Source organism: Pygocentrus nattereri, chromosome 16 (assembly GCF_015220715.1).
Source record: "Pygocentrus nattereri isolate fPygNat1 chromosome 16, fPygNat1.pri, whole genome shotgun sequence".
In the NCBI taxonomy this organism is placed as follows: Eukaryota; Metazoa; Chordata; class Actinopteri; order Characiformes; family Serrasalmidae; genus Pygocentrus; species Pygocentrus nattereri.
Window position 1 is genome coordinate 6,693,701 of NC_051226.1, and position 18,398 is coordinate 6,712,098.

General features: G+C 47.0%; 40 non-coding genes across 40 annotated transcripts; 19 read left to right on the plus strand and 21 right to left on the minus strand.

Annotated features, from left to right (window-relative positions):
- The first annotated feature begins 2 nt into the window (after nucleotides 1–2).
- On the plus strand, nucleotides 3–90 carry trnay-gua. The gene is given in 2 exon segments: nucleotides 3–39; nucleotides 55–90. It is a non-coding gene; the product is annotated as a tRNA-Tyr (tRNA).
- An 88-nt stretch (nucleotides 91–178) lies between these two features.
- trnae-cuc lies at nucleotides 179–250 on the minus strand. The gene has a single exon. It is a non-coding gene; the product is annotated as a tRNA-Glu (tRNA).
- Nucleotides 251–911: 661 nt separating this feature from the next.
- trnay-gua lies at nucleotides 912–999 on the plus strand. Its single transcript is given in 2 exon segments — nucleotides 912–948; nucleotides 964–999. It is a non-coding gene; the product is annotated as a tRNA-Tyr (tRNA).
- Nucleotides 1,000–1,087: 88 nt separating this feature from the next.
- trnae-cuc lies at nucleotides 1,088–1,159 on the minus strand. The gene has a single exon. It is a non-coding gene; the product is annotated as a tRNA-Glu (tRNA).
- An 853-nt stretch (nucleotides 1,160–2,012) lies between these two features.
- trnae-cuc lies at nucleotides 2,013–2,084 on the minus strand. Its single transcript has one exon. It is a non-coding gene; the product is annotated as a tRNA-Glu (tRNA).
- Nucleotides 2,085–2,737: 653 nt separating this feature from the next.
- Nucleotides 2,738–2,825, plus strand: trnay-gua. Its single transcript is given in 2 exon segments — nucleotides 2,738–2,774; nucleotides 2,790–2,825. It is a non-coding gene; the product is annotated as a tRNA-Tyr (tRNA).
- An 88-nt stretch (nucleotides 2,826–2,913) lies between these two features.
- Nucleotides 2,914–2,985, minus strand: trnae-uuc. The gene has a single exon. It is a non-coding gene; the product is annotated as a tRNA-Glu (tRNA).
- A 669-nt stretch (nucleotides 2,986–3,654) lies between these two features.
- On the plus strand, nucleotides 3,655–3,742 carry trnay-gua. The gene is given in 2 exon segments: nucleotides 3,655–3,691; nucleotides 3,707–3,742. It is a non-coding gene; the product is annotated as a tRNA-Tyr (tRNA).
- An 88-nt stretch (nucleotides 3,743–3,830) lies between these two features.
- Nucleotides 3,831–3,902, minus strand: trnae-uuc. Its single transcript has one exon. It is a non-coding gene; the product is annotated as a tRNA-Glu (tRNA).
- Nucleotides 3,903–4,559: 657 nt separating this feature from the next.
- Nucleotides 4,560–4,647, plus strand: trnay-gua. Its single transcript is given in 2 exon segments — nucleotides 4,560–4,596; nucleotides 4,612–4,647. It is a non-coding gene; the product is annotated as a tRNA-Tyr (tRNA).
- An 88-nt stretch (nucleotides 4,648–4,735) lies between these two features.
- Nucleotides 4,736–4,807, minus strand: trnae-cuc. Its single transcript has one exon. It is a non-coding gene; the product is annotated as a tRNA-Glu (tRNA).
- Nucleotides 4,808–5,461: 654 nt separating this feature from the next.
- trnay-gua lies at nucleotides 5,462–5,549 on the plus strand. Its single transcript is given in 2 exon segments — nucleotides 5,462–5,498; nucleotides 5,514–5,549. It is a non-coding gene; the product is annotated as a tRNA-Tyr (tRNA).
- Nucleotides 5,550–5,637: 88 nt separating this feature from the next.
- On the minus strand, nucleotides 5,638–5,709 carry trnae-cuc. Its single transcript has one exon. It is a non-coding gene; the product is annotated as a tRNA-Glu (tRNA).
- Nucleotides 5,710–6,362: 653 nt separating this feature from the next.
- Nucleotides 6,363–6,450, plus strand: trnay-gua. The gene is given in 2 exon segments: nucleotides 6,363–6,399; nucleotides 6,415–6,450. It is a non-coding gene; the product is annotated as a tRNA-Tyr (tRNA).
- Nucleotides 6,451–6,538: 88 nt separating this feature from the next.
- On the minus strand, nucleotides 6,539–6,610 carry trnae-uuc. The gene has a single exon. It is a non-coding gene; the product is annotated as a tRNA-Glu (tRNA).
- Nucleotides 6,611–7,277: 667 nt separating this feature from the next.
- trnay-gua lies at nucleotides 7,278–7,365 on the plus strand. Its single transcript is given in 2 exon segments — nucleotides 7,278–7,314; nucleotides 7,330–7,365. It is a non-coding gene; the product is annotated as a tRNA-Tyr (tRNA).
- Nucleotides 7,366–7,453: 88 nt separating this feature from the next.
- On the minus strand, nucleotides 7,454–7,525 carry trnae-cuc. The gene has a single exon. It is a non-coding gene; the product is annotated as a tRNA-Glu (tRNA).
- A 667-nt stretch (nucleotides 7,526–8,192) lies between these two features.
- On the plus strand, nucleotides 8,193–8,280 carry trnay-gua. The gene is given in 2 exon segments: nucleotides 8,193–8,229; nucleotides 8,245–8,280. It is a non-coding gene; the product is annotated as a tRNA-Tyr (tRNA).
- Nucleotides 8,281–8,368: 88 nt separating this feature from the next.
- On the minus strand, nucleotides 8,369–8,440 carry trnae-uuc. Its single transcript has one exon. It is a non-coding gene; the product is annotated as a tRNA-Glu (tRNA).
- A 659-nt stretch (nucleotides 8,441–9,099) lies between these two features.
- Nucleotides 9,100–9,187, plus strand: trnay-gua. Its single transcript is given in 2 exon segments — nucleotides 9,100–9,136; nucleotides 9,152–9,187. It is a non-coding gene; the product is annotated as a tRNA-Tyr (tRNA).
- An 88-nt stretch (nucleotides 9,188–9,275) lies between these two features.
- On the minus strand, nucleotides 9,276–9,347 carry trnae-uuc. Its single transcript has one exon. It is a non-coding gene; the product is annotated as a tRNA-Glu (tRNA).
- Nucleotides 9,348–10,013: 666 nt separating this feature from the next.
- Nucleotides 10,014–10,101, plus strand: trnay-gua. The gene is given in 2 exon segments: nucleotides 10,014–10,050; nucleotides 10,066–10,101. It is a non-coding gene; the product is annotated as a tRNA-Tyr (tRNA).
- An 88-nt stretch (nucleotides 10,102–10,189) lies between these two features.
- On the minus strand, nucleotides 10,190–10,261 carry trnae-cuc. Its single transcript has one exon. It is a non-coding gene; the product is annotated as a tRNA-Glu (tRNA).
- A 669-nt stretch (nucleotides 10,262–10,930) lies between these two features.
- trnay-gua lies at nucleotides 10,931–11,018 on the plus strand. The gene is given in 2 exon segments: nucleotides 10,931–10,967; nucleotides 10,983–11,018. It is a non-coding gene; the product is annotated as a tRNA-Tyr (tRNA).
- Nucleotides 11,019–11,106: 88 nt separating this feature from the next.
- trnae-cuc lies at nucleotides 11,107–11,178 on the minus strand. The gene has a single exon. It is a non-coding gene; the product is annotated as a tRNA-Glu (tRNA).
- Nucleotides 11,179–11,844: 666 nt separating this feature from the next.
- Nucleotides 11,845–11,932, plus strand: trnay-gua. The gene is given in 2 exon segments: nucleotides 11,845–11,881; nucleotides 11,897–11,932. It is a non-coding gene; the product is annotated as a tRNA-Tyr (tRNA).
- Nucleotides 11,933–12,020: 88 nt separating this feature from the next.
- Nucleotides 12,021–12,092, minus strand: trnae-cuc. The gene has a single exon. It is a non-coding gene; the product is annotated as a tRNA-Glu (tRNA).
- A 667-nt stretch (nucleotides 12,093–12,759) lies between these two features.
- trnay-gua lies at nucleotides 12,760–12,847 on the plus strand. The gene is given in 2 exon segments: nucleotides 12,760–12,796; nucleotides 12,812–12,847. It is a non-coding gene; the product is annotated as a tRNA-Tyr (tRNA).
- An 88-nt stretch (nucleotides 12,848–12,935) lies between these two features.
- On the minus strand, nucleotides 12,936–13,007 carry trnae-cuc. Its single transcript has one exon. It is a non-coding gene; the product is annotated as a tRNA-Glu (tRNA).
- Nucleotides 13,008–13,675: 668 nt separating this feature from the next.
- trnay-gua lies at nucleotides 13,676–13,763 on the plus strand. The gene is given in 2 exon segments: nucleotides 13,676–13,712; nucleotides 13,728–13,763. It is a non-coding gene; the product is annotated as a tRNA-Tyr (tRNA).
- Nucleotides 13,764–13,851: 88 nt separating this feature from the next.
- On the minus strand, nucleotides 13,852–13,923 carry trnae-cuc. The gene has a single exon. It is a non-coding gene; the product is annotated as a tRNA-Glu (tRNA).
- Nucleotides 13,924–14,591: 668 nt separating this feature from the next.
- Nucleotides 14,592–14,679, plus strand: trnay-gua. Its single transcript is given in 2 exon segments — nucleotides 14,592–14,628; nucleotides 14,644–14,679. It is a non-coding gene; the product is annotated as a tRNA-Tyr (tRNA).
- An 88-nt stretch (nucleotides 14,680–14,767) lies between these two features.
- Nucleotides 14,768–14,839, minus strand: trnae-uuc. Its single transcript has one exon. It is a non-coding gene; the product is annotated as a tRNA-Glu (tRNA).
- Nucleotides 14,840–15,496: 657 nt separating this feature from the next.
- Nucleotides 15,497–15,584, plus strand: trnay-gua. The gene is given in 2 exon segments: nucleotides 15,497–15,533; nucleotides 15,549–15,584. It is a non-coding gene; the product is annotated as a tRNA-Tyr (tRNA).
- Nucleotides 15,585–15,672: 88 nt separating this feature from the next.
- Nucleotides 15,673–15,744, minus strand: trnae-uuc. Its single transcript has one exon. It is a non-coding gene; the product is annotated as a tRNA-Glu (tRNA).
- Nucleotides 15,745–16,413: 669 nt separating this feature from the next.
- Nucleotides 16,414–16,501, plus strand: trnay-gua. Its single transcript is given in 2 exon segments — nucleotides 16,414–16,450; nucleotides 16,466–16,501. It is a non-coding gene; the product is annotated as a tRNA-Tyr (tRNA).
- An 88-nt stretch (nucleotides 16,502–16,589) lies between these two features.
- Nucleotides 16,590–16,661, minus strand: trnae-cuc. The gene has a single exon. It is a non-coding gene; the product is annotated as a tRNA-Glu (tRNA).
- A 669-nt stretch (nucleotides 16,662–17,330) lies between these two features.
- On the plus strand, nucleotides 17,331–17,418 carry trnay-gua. The gene is given in 2 exon segments: nucleotides 17,331–17,367; nucleotides 17,383–17,418. It is a non-coding gene; the product is annotated as a tRNA-Tyr (tRNA).
- Nucleotides 17,419–17,506: 88 nt separating this feature from the next.
- Nucleotides 17,507–17,578, minus strand: trnae-uuc. The gene has a single exon. It is a non-coding gene; the product is annotated as a tRNA-Glu (tRNA).
- Nucleotides 17,579–18,139: 561 nt separating this feature from the next.
- trnae-uuc lies at nucleotides 18,140–18,211 on the minus strand. Its single transcript has one exon. It is a non-coding gene; the product is annotated as a tRNA-Glu (tRNA).
- Between the last annotated feature and the right edge of the window lie 187 nt (nucleotides 18,212–18,398).

Below are 18,398 nucleotides of genomic sequence, written 5' to 3' on the forward strand. Positions count from 1 at the left end.
TACATTTGATAGCTCAGTTGGTAGAGCGGAGGACTGTAGATGTTGCAAATGGCCATCCTTAGGTCGCTGGTTCAAATCCGGCTCGAAGGACTTCACGTTTTAGTTAGATGCCAAAGAAGCAGGAGCGCAAGCCGACAGGTCATTTAGGATATGTTTTTGGCAGCAAGAAAAAGACGACTTCCCTGACCGGGAATCGAACCCGGGCCGCGGCGGTGAGAGCGCCGAATCCTAGCCACTAGACCACCAGGGACTGCACGGGAGCGAAAAAGATTTTTTCAAGCTCACAAATGCTAAGGGGTGAGGGGTGATATAGCCGAAGTTTTTGTATTTTATTTCATTCAAAACAAGCAGGAATGCACCTCACAAATTTACCTTAATTGATCGCATCTGCAGCAGGAGAGCCTGGCATGGCAAGGGTTTGTGTGTGTAAAGATTTTTACTCAAAACAAGCAGCTCATTCTTTGCACCTCCTTCAACTTCTTCAGTCAGTGTCAGTCGTCCAACACCTCAACGTTCCATCTCCGGCTTTGTTTGAAATGAAAGCTTGTAAGCAAGTCTGCTCTCTGCATACAGGACTGGACATACCTGCTTCACGGTGACACGGCTGAAGGACTTTAGCCCACATGCATGGTCTTAATGTCCATTCGTTTATGTATCATTGTACACTGAGTGATGAAGTGCTCTTTCTGGAGTTCGACTGAAATGCATCTGTGAATAATCATCAATTGCAGCAAGTTCTCTGCTAACTTTCATGGCTCCGTTGGTAGCTGTTATAGAGAAAGGATGCCTTGCATTCTAGGGAATCTGGCCAAAAGCCAGAATCTGTGAAAGTCGCAGGGTCGCGTGTTGGCGTGTGGCAGAATTTCAAGCATATCCCATGAAAGATGGAGCCCAGACAGGCACACTGTGTACCTTCGATAGCTCAGTTGGTAGAGCGGAGGACTGTAGATGTTGCAAATGGCCATCCTTAGGTCGCTGGTTCAAATCCGGCTCGAAGGACTTCACGTTTTAGTTAGATGCCAAAGAAGCAGGAGCGCAAGCCAACAGGTCATTTAGGATATGTTTTTGGCAGCAAGAAAAAGACGACTTCCCTGACCGGGAATCGAACCCGGGCCGCGGCGGTGAGAGCGCCGAATCCTAGCCACTAGACCACCAGGGACTGCACGGGAGCGAAAAAGATTTTTTCAAGCTCACAAATGCTAAGGGGTGAGGGGTGATATAGCCGAAGTTTTTGTATTTTATTTCATTCAAAACAAGCAGGAATGCACCTCACAAATTTTGCTTAATTGATCGCATCTGCAGCAGGAGAGCCTGGCATGGCAAGGGTTTGTGTGTGTAAAGATTTTTACTCAAAACAAGCAGCTCATTCTTTGCACCTCCTTCAACTTCTTCAGTCAGTCAGTCAGTGTCAGTCGTCCAACACCTCAACGTTCCATCTCCGGCTTTGTTTGAAATGAAAGCTTGTAAGCAAGTCTGCTCTCTGCATACAGGACTGGACATACCTGCTTCACGGTGACACGGCTGAAGGATTTTAGCCCACATGCATGGTCTTAATGTCCATTCGTTTATGTATCATTGTACACTGAGTGATGAAGTGCTGCTTCTGGAGTTCGACTGGAAATGCATCTTGTAATATCATCAATTTTGCAGCAGTTCTCTGCTAACTTTACATGGCTCCGTTTGCAGCTGTTATAGAGTAAAGGTGTCCTTGCATATCTAGGGAAAAAATATGCGCCAAAACAAGAATCTGTAAAGTCGCAGGGGTCGAGCTTTGGCGTGTGCAGGTTTCAAGCTATCCCATGAAAGATGGAGCCCAGACCGAAGGTCACACTGTGTAACATTCGAATAGGCCAGTTGGTAGACTAGGTCTGTAGATGTTGCAAATGGGCCATCCTTAGGTCGCTGGTTCAAATCCGTCTCGAGTAACTTCACGTTTTAGTTAGATGCCAACGAATCAGGACGCAAGCCCACAGGCTTTAGGGATATGTTTTTGGCAGCAAGAAACAGACGACTTCCCTGACCGGGAATCGAACCCGGGCCGCGGCGGTGAGAGCGCCGAATCCTAGCCACTAGACCACCAGGGACTGCACGGCTGAAGCTCACAAATGCTAAGGGGTGAGGGGTGATATAGCCGAAGTTTTTGTATTTTATTTCATTCAAAACAAGCAGGAATGCACCTCACAAATTTAACTTTATTGATCGCATCTGCAGCAGGAGAGCCTGGCATGGCAAGGGTTTGTGTGTGTAAAGATTTTTACTCAAAACAAGCAGCTCATTCTTTGCACCTCCTTCAACTTCTTCAGTCAGTCAATCAGTGTCAGTCGTCCAACACCTCAACGTTCCATCTCCGGCTTTGTTTGAAATGAAAGCTTGTAAGCAAGTCTGCTCTCTGCATACAGGACTGGACATACCTGCTTCACGGTGACACGGCTGAAGGATTTTAGCCCACATGCATGGTCTTAATGTCCATTCGTTTATGTATCATTGTACACTGAGTGATGAAGTGCTCTTTCTGGAGTTCGACTGAAATGCATCTGTGAATAATCATCAATTGCAGCAAGTTCTCTGCTAACTTTCATGGCTCCGTTGGTAGCTGTTATAGAGAAAGGATGCCTTGCATTCTAGGGAATCTGGCCAAAAGCCAGAATCTGTGAAAGTCGCAGGGTCGCGTGTTGGCGTGTGGCAGAATTTCAAGCATATCCCATGAAAGATGGAGCCCAGACAGGCACACTGTGTACCTTCGATAGCTCAGTTGGTAGAGCGGAGGACTGTAGATGTTGCAAATGGCCATCCTTAGGTCGCTGGTTCAAATCCGGCTCGAAGAACTTCAGGTTTTAGTTAGATGCCAAAGAAGCAGGACCGCAAGCCAACAGGTCATTTAGGATATGTTTTTGGCAGCAAGAAACAGACGACTTCCCTGACCGGGAATCGAACCCGGGCCGCGGCGGTGAAAGCGCCGAATCCTAGCCACTAGACCACCAGGGACTGCACGGGAGCGAAAAAGATTTTTTCAAGCTCACAAATGCTAAGGGGTGAGGGGTGATATAGCCGAAGTTTTTGTATTTTATTTCATTCAAAACAAGCAGGAATGCACCTCACAAATTTACCTTAATTGATCGCATCTGCAGCAGGAGAGCCTGGCATGGCAAGGGTTTGTGTGTGTAAAGATTTTTACTCAAAACAAGCAGCTCATTCTTTGCACCTCCTTCAACTTCTTCAGTCAGTCAGTCAGTGTCAGTCGTCCAACACCTCAACGTTCCATCTCCGGCTTTGTTTGAAATGAAAGCTTGTAAGCAAGTCTGCTCTCTGCATACAGGACTGGACATACCTGCTTCACGGTGACACGGCTGAAGGATTTTAGCCCACATGCATGGTCTTAATGTCCATTCGTTTATGTATCATTGTACACTGAGTGATGAAGTGCTCTTTCTGGAGTTCGACTGAAATGCATCTGTGAATAATCATCAATTGCAGCAAGTTCTCTGCTAACTTTCATGGCTCCGTTGGTAGCTGTTATAGAGAAAGGATGCCTTGCATTCTAGGGAATCTGGCCAAAAGCCAGAATCTGTGAAAGTCGCAGGGTCGCGTGTTGGCGTGTGGCAGAATTTCAAGCATATCCCATGAAAGATGGAGCCCAGACAGGCACACTGTGTACCTTCGATAGCTCAGTTGGTAGAGCGGAGGACTGTAGATGTTGCAAATGGCCATCCTTAGGTCGCTGGTTCAAATCCGGCTCGAAGAACTTAAGGTTTTAGTTAGATGCCAAAGAAGCAGGACCGCAAGCCAACAGGTCATTTAGGATATGTTTTTGGCAGCAAGAAACAGACGACTTCCCTGACCGGGAATCGAACCCGGGCCGCGGCGGTGAAAGCGCCGAATCCTAGCCACTAGACCACCAGGGACTGCACGGCTGAAAGCTTCAGCCAAATGCTAAGGGGTGAGGGGTGATATAGCCGAAGTTTTTGTATTTTATTTCATTCAAAACAAGCAGGAATGCACCTCACAAATTTTGCTTAATTGATCGCATCTGCAGCAGGAGAGCCTGGCATGGCAAGGGTTTGTGTGTGTAAAGATTTTTACTCAAAACAAGCAGCTCATTCTTTGCACCTCCTTCAACTTCTTCAGTCAGTCAGTCAGTGTCAGTCGTCCAACACCTCAACGTTCCATCTCCGGCTTTGTTTGAAATGAAAGCTTGTAAGCAAGTCTGCTCTCTGCATACAGGACTGGACATACCTGCTTCACGGTGACACGGCTGAAGGACTTTAGCCCACATGCATGGTCTTAATGTCCATTCGTTTATGTATCATTGTACACTGAGTGATGAAGTGCTCTTTCTGGAGTTCGACTGAAATGCATCTGTGAATAATCATCAATTGCAGCAAGTTCTCTGCTAACTTTCATGGCTCCGTTGGTAGCTGTTATAGAGAAAGGATGCCTTGCATTCTAGGGAATCTGGCCAAAAGCCAGAATCTGTGAAAGTCGCAGGGTCGCGTGTTGGCGTGTGGCAGAATTTCAAGCATATCCCATGAAAGATGGAGCCCAAACAGGCACACTGTGTACCTTCGATAGCTCAGTTGGTAGAGCGGAGGACTGTAGATGTTGCAAATGGCCATCCTTAGGTCGCTGGTTCAAATCCGGCTCGAAGAACTTCACGTTTTAGTTAGATGCCAAAGAAGCAGGACCGCAAGCCAACAGGTCATTTAGGATATGTTTTTGGCAGCAAGAAACAGACGACTTCCCTGACCGGGAATCGAACCCGGGCCGCGGCGGTGAGAGCGCCGAATCCTAGCCACTAGACCACCAGGGACTGCACGGCTGAAGCTCAGCAAATGCTAAGGGGTGAGGGGTGATATAGCCGAAGTTTTTGTATTTTATTTCATTCAAAACAAGCAGGAATGCACCTCACAAATTTTGCTTAATTGATCGCATCTGCAGCAGGAGAGCCTGGCATGGCAAGGGTTTGTGTGTGTAAAGATTTTTACTCAAAACAAGCAGCTCATTCTTTGCACCTCCTTCAACTTCTTCAGTCAGTCAGTCAGTGTCAGTCGTCCAACACCTCAACGTTCCATCTCCGGCTTTGTTTGAAATGAAAGCTTGTAAGCAAGTCTGCTCTCTGCATACAGGACTGGACATACCTGCTTCACGGTGACACGGCTGAAGGATTTTAGCCCACATGCATGGTCTTAATGTCCATTCGTTTATGTATCATTGTACACTGAGTGATGAAGTGCTCTTTCTGGAGTTCGACTGAAATGCATCTGTGAATAATCATCAATTGCAGCAAGTTCTCTGCTAACTTTCATGGCTCCGTTTGCAGCTGTTATAGAGAAAGGATGCCTTGCATTCTAGGGAATCTGGCCAAAAGCCAGAATCTGTGAAAGTCGCAGGGTCGCGTGTTGGCGTGTGGCAGAATTTCAAGCATATCCCATGAAAGATGGAGCCCAAACAGGCACACTGTGTACCTTCGATAGCTCAGTTGGTAGAGCGGAGGACTGTAGATGTTGCAAATGGCCATCCTTAGGTCGCTGGTTCAAATCCGGCTCGAAGGACTTCACGTTTTAGTTAGATGCCAAAGAAGCAGGACCGCAAGCCAACAGGTCATTTAGGATATGTTTTTGGCAGCAAGAAAAAGACGACTTCCCTGACCGGGAATCGAACCCGGGCCGCGGCGGTGAGAGCGCCGAATCCTAGCCACTAGACCACCAGGGACTGCACGGCTGAAGCTCACAAATGCTAAGGGGTGAGGGGTGATATAGCCGAAGTTTTTGTATTTTATTTCATTCAAAACAAGCAGGAATGCACCTCACAAATTTTGCTTAATTGATCGCATCTGCAGCAGGAGAGCCTGGCATGGCAAGGGTTTGTGTGTGTAAAGATTTTTACTCAAAACAAGCAGCTCATTCTTTGCACCTCCTTCAACTTCTTCAGTCAGTCAGTCAGTGTCAGTCGTCCAACACCTCAACGTTCCATCTCCGGCTTTGTTTGAAATGAAAGCTTGTAAGCAAGTCTGCTCTCTGCATACAGGACTGGACATACCTGCTTCACGGTGACACGGCTGAAGGATTTTAGCCCACATGCATGGTCTTAATGTCCATTCGTTTATGTATCATTGTACACTGAGTGATGAAGTGCTCTTTCTGGAGTTCGACTGAAATGCATCTGTGAATAATCATCAATTGCAGCAAGTTCCCTGCTAACTTTCATGGCTCCGTTGGTAGCTGTTATAGAGAAAGGATGCCTTGCATTCTAGGGAATCTGGCCAAAAGCCAGAATCTGTGAAAGTCGCAGGGTCGCGTGTTGGCGTGTGGCAGAATTTCAAGCATATCCCATGAAAGATGGAGCCCAAACAGGCACACTGTGTACCTTCGATAGCTCAGTTGGTAGAGCGGAGGACTGTAGATGTTGCAAATGGCCATTCTTAGGTCGCTGGTTCAAATCCGGCTCGAAGAACTTAAGGTTTTAGTTAGATGCCAAAGAAGCAGGACCGCAAGCCAACAGGTCATTTAGGATATGTTTTTGGCAGCAAGAAACAGACGACTTCCCTGACCGGGAATCGAACCCGGGCCGCGGCGGTGAAAGCGCCGAATCCTAGCCACTAGACCACCAGGGACTGCACGGAGCGAAAAGATTTTTTCAAGCTCACAAATGCTAAGGGGTGAGGGGTGATATAGCCGAAGTTTTTGTATTTTATTTCATTCAAAACAAGCAGGAATGCACCTCACAAATTTTGCTTAATTGATCGCATCTGCAGCAGGAGAGCCTGGCATGGCAAGGGTTTGTGTGTGTAAAGATTTTTACTCAAAACAAGCAGCTCATTCTTTGCACCTCCTCCAACTTCTTCAGTCAGTCAGTCAGTGTCAGTCGTCCAACACCTCAACGTTCCATCTCCGGCTTTGTTTGAAATGAAAGCTTGTAAGCAAGTCTGCTCTCTGCATACAGGACTGGACATACCTGCTTCACGGTGACACGGCTGAAGGACTTTAGCCCACATGCATGGTCTTAATGTCCATTCGTTTATGTATCATTGTACACTGAGTGATGAAGTGCTCTTTCTGGAGTTCGACTGAAATGCATCTGTGAATAATCATCAATTGCAGCAAGTTCTCTGCTAACTTTCATGGCTCCGTTGGTAGCTGTTATAGAGAAAGGATGCCTTGCATTCTAGGGAATCTGGCCAAAAGCCAGAATCTGTGAAAGTCGCAGGGTCGCGTGTTGGCGTGTGGCAGAATTTCAAGCATATCCCATGAAAGATGGAGCCCAGACAGGCACACTGTGTACCTTCGATAGCTCAGTTGGTAGAGCGGAGGACTGTAGATGTTGCAAATGGCCATCCTTAGGTCGCTGGTTCAAATCCGGCTCGAAGGACTTCACGTTTTAGTTAGATGCCAAAGAAGCAGGACCGCAAGCCAACAGGTCATTTAGGATATGTTTTTGGCAGCAAGAAACAGACGACTTCCCTGACCGGGAATCGAACCCGGGCCGCGGCGGTGAGAGCGCCGAATCCTAGCCACTAGACCACCAGGGACTGCACGGGAGCGAAAAGATTTTTCAAGCTCACAAATGCTAAGGGGTGAGGGGTGATATAGCCGAAGTTTTTGTATTTTATTTCATTCAAAACAAGCAGGAATGCACCTCACAAATTTTGCTTAATTGATCGCATCTGCAGCAGGAGAGCCTGGCATGGCAAGGGTTTGTGTGTGTAAAGATTTTTACTCAAAACAAGCAGCTCATTCTTTGCACCTCCTTCAACTTCTTCAGTCAGTCAGTCAGTGTCAGTCGTCCAACACCTCAACGTTCCATCTCCGGCTTTGTTTGAAATGAAAGCTTGTAAGCAAGTCTGCTCTCTGCATACAGGACTGGACATACCTGCTTCACGGTGACACGGCTGAAGGACTTTAGCCCACATGCATGGTCTTAATGTCCATTCGTTTATGTATCATTGTACACTGAGTGATGAAGTGCTCTTTCTGGAGTTCGACTGAAATGCATCTGTGAATAATCATCAATTGCAGCAAGTTCTCTGCTAACTTTCATGGCTCCGTTGGTAGCTGTTATAGAGAAAGGATGCCTTGCATTCTAGGGAATCTGGCCAAAAGCCAGAATCTGTGAAAGTCGCAGGGTCGCGTGTTGGCGTGTGGCAGAATTTCAAGCATATCCCATGAAAGATGGAGCCCAGACAGGCACACTGTGTACCTTCGATAGCTCAGTTGGTAGAGCGGAGGACTGTAAATGTTGCAAATGGCCATTCTTAGGTCGCTGGTTCAAATCCGGCTCGAAGAACTTAAGGTTTTAGTTAGATGCCAAAGAAGCAGGACCGCAAGCCAACAGGTCATTTAGGATATGTTTTTGGCAGCAAGAAACAGACGACTTCCCTGACCGGGAATCGAACCCGGGCCGCGGCGGTGAAAGCGCCGAATCCTAGCCACTAGACCACCAGGGACTGCACGGCTGAAAAGCTTCAAGCCAAATGCTAAGGGGTGAGGGGTGATATAGCCGAAGTTTTTGTATTTTATTTCATTCAAAACAAGCAGGAATGCACCTCACAAATTTTGCTTAATTGATCGCATCTGCAGCAGGAGAGCCTGGCATGGCAAGGGTTTGTGTGTGTAAAGATTTTTACTCAAAACAAGCAGCTCATTCTTTGCACCTCCTTCAACTTCTTCAGTCAGTCAGTCAGTGTCAGTCGTCCAACACCTCAACGTTCCATCTCCGGCTTTGTTTGAAATGAAAGCTTGTAAGCAAGTCTGCTCTCTGCATACAGGACTGGACATACCTGCTTCACGGTGACACGGCTGAAGGATTTTAGCCCACATGCATGGTCTTAATGTCCATTCGTTTATGTATCATTGTACACTGAGTGATGAAGTGCTCTTTCTGGAGTTCGACTGAAATGCATCTGTGAATAATCATCAATTGCAGCAAGTTCTCTGCTAACTTTCATGGCTCCGTTGGTAGCTGTTATAGAGAAAGGATGCCTTGCATTCTAGGGAATCTGGCCAAAAGCCAGAATCTGTGAAAGTCGCAGGGTCGCGTGTTGGCGTGTGGCAGAATTTCAAGCATATCCCATGAAAGATGGAGCCCAGACAGGCACACTGTGTACCTTCGATAGCTCAGTTGGTAGAGCGGAGGACTGTAGATGTTGCAAATGGCCATTCTTAGGTCGCTGGTTCAAATCCGGCTCGAAGAACTTAAGGTTTTAGTTAGATGCCAAAGAAGCAGGACCGCAAGCCAACAGGTCATTTAGGATATGTTTTTGGCAGCAAGAAACAGACGACTTCCCTGACCGGGAATCGAACCCGGGCCGCGGCGGTGAAAGCGCCGAATCCTAGCCACTAGACCACCAGGGACTGCACGGAGCTGAAAGATTTTTCAAGCTCACAAATGCTAAGGGGTGAGGGGTGATATAGCCGAAGTTTTTGTATTTTATTTCATTCAAAACAAGCAGGAATGCACCTCACAAATTTTGCTTAATTGATCGCATCTGCAGCAGGAGAGCCTGGCATGGCAAGGGTTTGTGTGTGTAAAGATTTTTACTCAAAACAAGCAGCTCATTCTTTGCACCTCCTTCAACTTCTTCAGTCAGTCAGTCAGTGTCAGTCGTCCAACACCTCAACGTTCCATCTCCGGCTTTGTTTGAAATGAAAGCTTGTAAGCAAGTCTGCTCTCTGCATACAGGACTGGACATACCTGCTTCACGGTGACACGGCTGAAGGATTTTAGCCCACATGCATGGTCTTAATGTCCATTCGTTTATGTATCATTGTACACTGAGTGATGAAGTGCTCTTTCTGGAGTTCGACTGAAATGCATCTGTGAATAATCATCAATTGCAGCAAGTTCTCTGCTAACTTTCATGGCTCCGTTGGTAGCTGTTATAGAGAAAGGATGCCTTGCATTCTAGGGAATCTGGCCAAAAGCCAGAATCTGTGAAAGTCGCAGGGTCGCGTGTTGGCGTGTGGCAGAATTTCAAGCATATCCCATGAAAGATGGAGCCCAGACAGGCACACTGTGTACCTTCGATAGCTCAGTTGGTAGAGCGGAAGACTGTAGATGTTGCAAATGGCCATCCTTAGGTCGCTGGTTCAAATCCGGCTCGAAGAACTTCAGGTTTTAGTTAGATGCCAAAGAAGCAGGACCGCAAGCCAACAGGTCATTTAGGATATGTTTTTGGCAGCAAGAAACAGACGACTTCCCTGACCGGGAATCGAACCCGGGCCGCGGCGGTGAGAGCGCCGAATCCTAGCCACTAGACCACCAGGGACTGCACGGGAGCGAAAAAGATTTTTTCAAGCTCACAAATGCTAAGGGGTGAGGGGTGATATAGCCGAAGTTTTTGTATTTTATTTCATTCAAAACAAGCAGGAATGCACCTCACAAATTTTGCTTAATTGATCGCATCTGCAGCAGGAGAGCCTGGCATGGCAAGGGTTTGTGTGTGTAAAGATTTTTACTCAAAACAAGCAGCTCATTCTTTGCACCTCCTTCAACTTCTTCAGTCAGTCAGTCAGTGTCAGTCGTCCAACACCTCAACGTTCCATCTCCGGCTTTGTTTGAAATGAAAGCTTGTAAGCAAGTCTGCTCTCTGCATACAGGACTGGACATACCTGCTTCACGGTGACACGGCTGAAGGACTTTAGCCCACATGCATGGTCTTAATGTCCATTCGTTTATGTATCATTGTACACTGAGTGATGAAGTGCTCTTTCTGGAGTTCGACTGAAATGCATCTGTGAATAATCATCAATTGCAGCAAGTTCTCTGCTAACTTTCATGGCTCCGTTGGTAGCTGTTATAGAGAAAGGATGCCTTGCATTCTAGGGAATCTGGCCAAAAGCCAGAATCTGTGAAAGTGGCAGGGTCGCGTGTTGGCGTGTGGCAGAATTTCAAGCATATCCCATGAAAGATGGAGCCCAGACAGGCACACTGTGTACCTTCGATAGCTCAGTTGGTAGAGCGGAGGACTGTAGATGTTGCAAATGGCCATCCTTAGGTCGCTGGTTCAAATCCGGCTCGAAGGACTTCACGTTTTAGTTAGATGCCAAAGAAGCAGGAGCGCAAGCCAACAGGTCATTTAGGATATGTTTTTGGCAGCAAGAAAAAGACGACTTCCCTGACCGGGAATCGAACCCGGGCCGCGGCGGTGAGAGCGCCGAATCCTAGCCACTAGACCACCAGGGACTGCACAGGAGCGAAAAATTTTTCAAGCTCACAAATGCTAAGGGGTGAGGGGTGATATAGCCAAAGTTTTTGTATTTTATTTCATTCAAAACAAGCAGGAATGCACCTCACAAATTTTGCTTAATTGATCGCATCTGCAGCAGGAGAGCCTGGCATGGCATGGGTTTGTGTGTGTAAAGATTTTTACTCAAAACAAGCAGCTCATTCTTTGCACCTCCTTCAACTTCTTCAGTCAGTCAGTCAGTGTCAGTCGTCCAACACCTCAACGTTCCATCTCCGGCTTTGTTTGAAATGAAAGCTTGTAAGCAAGTCTGCTCTCTGCATACAGGACTGGACATACCTGCTTCACGGTGACACGGCTGAAGGACTTTAGCCCACATGCATGGTCTTAATGTCCATTCGTTTATGTATCATTGTACACTGAGTGATGAAGTGCTCTTTCTGGAGTTCGACTGAAATGCATCTGTGAATAATCATCAATTGCAGCAAGTTCTCTGCTAACTTTCATGGCTCCGTTGGTAGCTGTTATAGAGAAAGGATGCCTTGCATTCTAGGGAATCTGGCCAAAAGCCAGAATCTGTGAAAGTCGCAGGGTCGCGTGTTGGCGTGTGGCAGAATTTCAAGCATATCCCATGAAAGATGGAGCCCAGACAGGCACACTGTGTACCTTCGATAGCTCAGTTGGTAGAGCGGAGGACTGTAGATGTTGCAAATGGCCATCCTTAGGTCGCTGGTTCAAATCCGGCTCGAAGGACTTCACGTTTTAGTTAGATGCCAAAGAAGCAGGAGCGCAAGCCAACAGGTCATTTAGGATATGTTTTTGGCAGCAAGAAAAAGACGACTTCCCTGACCGGGAATCGAACCCGGGCCGCGGCGGTGAGAGCGCCGAATCCTAGCCACTAGACCACCAGGGACTGCACGGAGCGAAAAGATTTTTTCAAGCTCACAAATGCTAAGGGGTGAGGGGTGATATAGCCGAAGTTTTTGTATTTTATTTCATTCAAAACAAGCAGGAATGCACCTCACAAATTTTGCTTAATTGATCGCATCTGCAGCAGGAGAGCCTGGCATGGCAAGGGTTTGTGTGTGTAAAGATTTTTACTCAAAACAAGCAGCTCATTCTTTGCACCTCCTTCAACTTCTTCAGTCAGTCAGTCAGTGTCAGTCGTCCAACACCTCAACGTTCCATCTCCGGCTTTGTTTGAAATGAAAGCTTGTAAGCAAGTCTGCTCTCTGCATACAGGACTGGACATACCTGCTTCACGGTGACACGGCTGAAGGATTTTAGCCCACATGCATGGTCTTAATGTCCATTCGTTTATGTATCATTGTACACTGAGTGATGAAGTGCTCTTTCTGGAGTTCGACTGAAATGCATCTGTGAATAATCATCAATTGCAGCAAGTTCCCTGCCACCTTTCATGGCTCCGTTGGTAGCTGTTATAGAGAAAGGATGCCTTGCATTCTAGGGAATCTGGCCAAAAGCCAGAATCTGTGAAAGTCGCAGGGTCGCGTGTTGGCGTGTGGCAGAATTTCAAGCATATCCCATGAAAGATGGAGCCCAGACAGGCACACTGTGTACCTTCGATAGCTCAGTTGGTAGAGCGGAGGACTGTAGATGTTGCAAATGGCCATCCTTAGGTCGCTGGTTCAAATCCGGCTCGAAGAACTTCAGGTTTTAGTTAGATGCCAAAGAAGCAGGACCGCAAGCCAACAGGTCATTTAGGATATGTTTTTGGCAGCAAGAAAAAGACGACTTCCCTGACCGGGAATCGAACCCGGGCCGCGGCGGTGAGAGCGCCGAATCCTAGCCACTAGACCACCAGGGACTGCACGGGAGCTGAAAGATTTTTTCAAGCTCACAAATGCTAAGGGGTGAGGGGTGATATAGCCGAAGTTTTTGTATTTTATTTCATTCAAAACAAGCAGGAATGCACCTCACAAATTTTGCTTAATTGATCGCATCTGCAGCAGGAGAGCCTGGCATGGCAAGGGTTTGTGTGTGTAAAGATTTTTACTCAAAACAAGCAGCTCATTCTTTGCACCTCCTTCAACTTCTTCAGTCAGTCAGTCAGTGTCAGTCGTCCAACACCTCAACGTTCCATCTCCGGCTTTGTTTGAAATGAAAGCTTGTAAGCAAGTCTGCTCTCTGCATACAGGACTGGACATACCTGCTTCACGGTGACACGGCTGAAGGATTTTAGCCCACATGCATGGTCTTAATGTCCATTCGTTTATGTATCATTGTACACTGAGTGATGAAGTGCTCTTTCTGGAGTTCGACTGAAATGCATCTGTGAATAATCATCAATTGCAGCAAGTTCTCTGCTAACTTTCATGGCTCCGTTGGTAGCTGTTATAGAGAAAGGATGCCTTGCATTCTAGGGAATCTGGCCAAAAGCCAGAATCTGTGAAAGTCGCAGGGTCGCGTGTTGGCGTGTGGCAGAATTTCAAGCATATCCCATGAAAGATGGAGCCCAGACAGGCACACTGTGTACCTTCGATAGCTCAGTTGGTAGAGCGGAGGACTGTAGATGTTGCAAATGGCCATCCTTAGGTCGCTGGTTCAAATCCGGCTCGAAGAACTTCAGGTTTTAGTTAGATGCCAAAGAAGCAGGACCGCAAGCCAACAGGTCATTTAGGATATGTTTTTGGCAGCAAGAAAAAGACGACTTCCCTGACCGGGAATCGAACCCGGGCCGCGGCGGTGAGAGCGCCGAATCCTAGCCACTAGACCACCAGGGACTGCAGGGAGTGAAAAAGATTTTTTCAAGCTCACAAATGCTAAGGGGTGAGGGGTGATATAGCCGAAGTTTTTGTATTTTATTTCATTCAAAACAAGCAGGAATGCACCTCACAAATTTTGCTTAATTGATCGCATCTGCAGCAGGAGAGCCTGGCATGGCAAGGGTTTGTGTGTGTAAAGATTTTTACTCAAAACAAGCAGCTCATTCTTTGCACCTCCTTCAACTTCTTCAGTCAGTCAGTCAGTGTCAGTCGTCCAACACCTCAACGTTCCATCTCCGGCTTTGTTTGAAATGAAAGCTTGTAAGCAAGTCTGCTCTCTGCATACAGGACTGGACATACCTGCTTCACGGTGACACGGCTGAAGGACTTTAGCCCACATGCATGGTCTTAATGTCCATTCGTTTATGTATCATTGTACACTGAGTGATGAAGTGCTCTTTCTGGAGTTCGACTGAAATGCATCTGTGAATAATCATCAATTGCAGCAAGTTCTCTGCTAACTTTCATGGCTCCGTTGGTAGCTGTTATAGAGAAAGGATGCCTTGCATTCTAGGGAATCTGGCCAAAAGCCAGAATCTGTGAAAGTCGCAGGGTCGCGTGTTGGCGTGTGGCAGAATTTCAAGCATATCCCATGAAAGATGGAGCCCAGACAGGCACACTGTGTACCTTCGATAGCTCAGTTGGTAGAGCGGAGGACTGTAGATGTTGCAAATGGCCATCCTTAGGTCGCTGGTTCAAATCCGGCTCGAAGAACTTCAGGTTTTAGTTAGATGCCAAAGAAGCAGGACCGCAAGCCAACAGGTCATTTAGGATATGTTTTTGGCAGCAAGAAACAGACGACTTCCCTGACCGGGAATCGAACCCGGGCCGCGGCGGTGAAAGCGCCGAATCCTAGCCACTAGACCACCAGGGACTGCACGGGCTGAAGCTTCAGCCAAATGCTAAGGGGTGAGGGGTGATATAGCCGAAGTTTTTGTATTTTATTTCATTCAAAACAAGCAGGAATGCACCTCACAAATTTAGCTTTATTGATCGCATCTGCAGCAGGAGAGCCTGGCATGGCAAGGGTTTGTGTGTGTAAAGATTTTTACTCAAAACAAGCAGCTCATTCTTTGCACCTCCTTCAACTTCTTCAGTCAGTCAGTCAGTGTCAGTCGTCCAACACCTCAACGTTCCATCTCCGGCTTTGTTTGAAATGAAAGCTTGTAAGCAAGTCTGCTCTCTGCATACAGGACTGGACATACCTGCTTCACGGTGACACGGCTGAAGGATTTTAGCCCACATGCATGGTCTTAATGTCCATTCGTTTATGTATCATTGTACACTGAGTGATGAAGTGCTCTTTCTGGAGTTCGACTGAAATGCATCTGTGAATAATCATCAATTGCAGCAAGTTCTCTGCTAACTTTCATGGCTCCGTTGGTAGCTGTTATAGAGAAAGGATGCCTTGCATTCTAGGGAATCTGGCCAAAAGCCAGAATCTGTGAAAGTCGCAGGGTCGCGTGTTGGCGTGTGGCAGAATTTCAAGCATATCCCATGAAAGATGGAGCCCAGACAGGCACACTGTGTACCTTCGATAGCTCAGTTGGTAGAGCGGAGGACTGTAGATGTTGCAAATGGCCATTCTTAGGTCGCTGGTTCAAATCCGGCTCGAAGAACTTAAGGTTTTAGTTAGATGCCAAAGAAGCAGGACCGCAAGCCAACAGGTCATTTAGGATATGTTTTTGGCAGCAAGAAACAGACGACTTCCCTGACCGGGAATCGAACCCGGGCCGCGGCGGTGAAAGCGCCGAATCCTAGCCACTAGACCACCAGGGACTGCACGGGAGCGAAAAAGATTTTTTCAAGCTCACAAATGCTAAGGGGTGAGGGGTGATATAGCCGAAGTTTTTGTATTTTATTTCATTCAAAACAAGCAGGAATGCACCTCACAAATTTTGCTTAATTGATCGCATCTGCAGCAGGAGAGCCTGGCATGGCAAGGGTTTGTGTGTGTAAAGATTTTTACTCAAAACAAGCAGCTCATTCTTTGCACCTCCTTCAACTTCTTCAGTCAGTCAGTCAGTGTCAGTCGTCCAACACCTCAACGTTCCATCTCCGGCTTTGTTTGAAATGAAAGCTTGTAAGCAAGTCTGCTCTCTGCATACAGGACTGGACATACCTGCTTCACGGTGACACGGCTGAAGGACTTTAGCCCACATGCATGGTCTTAATGTCCATTCGTTTATGTATCATTGTACACTGAGTGATGAAGTGCTCTTTCTGGAGTTCGACTGAAATGCATCTGTGAATAATCATCAATTGCAGCAAGTTCTCTGCTAACTTTCATGGCTCCGTTGGTAGCTGTTATAGAGAAAGGATGCCTTGCATTCTAGGGAATCTGGCCAAAAGCCAGAATCTGTGAAAGTCGCAGGGTCGCGTGTTGGCGTGTGGCAGAATTTCAAGCATATCCCATGAAAGATGGAGCCCAGACAGGCACACTGTGTACCTTCGATAGCTCAGTTGGTAGAGCGGAGGACTGTAGATGTTGCAAATGGCCATCCTTAGGTCGCTGGTTCAAATCCGGCTCGAAGGACTTCACGTTTTAGTTAGATGCCAAAGAAGCAGGAGCGCAAGCCAACAGGTCATTTAGGATATGTTTTTGGCAGCAAGAAAAAGACGACTTCCCTGACCGGGAATCGAACCCGGGCCGCGGCGGTGAGAGCGCCGAATCCTAGCCACTAGACCACCAGGGACTGCACGGGAGCGAAAAAGATTTTTTCAAGCTCACAAATGCTAAGGGGTGAGGGGTGATATAGCCGAAGTTTTTGTATTTTATTTCATTCAAAACAAGCAGGAATGCACCTCACAAATTTTGCTTAATTGATCGCATCTGCAGCAGGAGAGCCTGGCATGGCAAGGGTTTGTGTGTGTAAAGATTTTTACTCAAAACAAGCAGCTCATTCTTTGCACCTCCTTCAACTTCTTCAGTCAGTCAGTCAGTGTCAGTCGTCCAACACCTCAACGTTCCATCTCCGGCTTTGTTTGAAATGAAAGCTTGTAAGCAAGTCTGCTCTCTGCATACAGGACTGGACATACCTGCTTCACGGTGACACGGCTGAAGGATTTTAGCCCACATGCATGGTCTTAATGTCCATTCGTTTATGTATCATTGTACACTGAGTGATGAAGTGCTCTTTCTGGAGTTCGACTGAAATGCATCTGTGAATAATCATCAATTGCAGCAAGTTCTCTGCTAACTTTCATGGCTCCGTTGGTAGCTGTTATAGAGAAAGGATGCCTTGCATTCTAGGGAATCTGGCCAAAAGCCAGAATCTGTGAAAGTCGCAGGGTCGCGTGTTGGCGTGTGGCAGAATTTCAAGCATATCCCATGAAAGATGGAGCCCAGACAGGCACACTGTGTACCTTCGATAGCTCAGTTGGTAGAGCGGAGGACTGTAGATGTTGCAAATGGCCATCCTTAGGTCGCTGGTTCAAATCCGGCTCGAAGGACTTCACGTTTTAGTTAGATGCCAAAGAAGCAGGAGCGCAAGCCAACAGGTCATTTAGGATATGTTTTTGGCAGCAAGAAAAAGACGACTTCCCTGACCGGGAATCGAACCCGGGCCGCGGCGGTGAAAGCGCCGAATCCTAGCCACTAGACCACCAGGGACTGCACGGCTGAAGCTCACAAATGCTAAGGGGTGAGGGGTGATATAGCCGAAGTTTTTGTATTTTATTTCATTCAAAACAAGCAGGAATGCACCTCACAAATTTAGCTTTATTGATCGCATCTGCAGCAGGAGAGCCTGGCATGGCAAGGGTTTGTGTGTGTAAAGATTTTTACTCAAAACAAGCAGCTCATTCTTTGCACCTCCTTCAACTTCTTCAGTCAGTGTCAGTCGTCCAACACCTCAACGTTCCATCTCCGGCTTTGTTTGAAATGAAAGCTTGTAAGCAAGTCTGCTCTCTGCATACAGGACTGGACATACCTGCTTCACGGTGACACGGCTGAAGGATTTTAGCCCACATGCATGGTCTTAATGTCCATTCGTTTATGTATCATTGTACACTGAGTGATGAAGTGCTCTTTCTGGAATGTTCGACTGTAATGTATCTTGTACAATCGAGTGATGAAGTGGACTTCACGTTTTAGTTAGATGCCAAAGAGGCAGGACTGCAAGCCAGGAGATGGACATTTAGGATATGTTTTTGGCAGCAAGAAACAGACGACTTCCCTGACCGGGAATCGAATCCGGGCCGCGGCGGTGAAAGCGCCGAATCCTAGCCACTAGACCACCAGGGACTGCACGGCTGAAGCTCACAAATGCTAAGGGGTGAGGGGTGATATAGCCGAAGTTTTTGTATTTTATTTCATTCAAAACAAGCAGGAATGCACCTCACAAATTTTGCTTAATTGATCGCATCTGCAGCAGGAGAGCCTGGCATGGCAAGGGTTTGTGTGTGTAAAGATTTTTACTCAAAACAAGCAG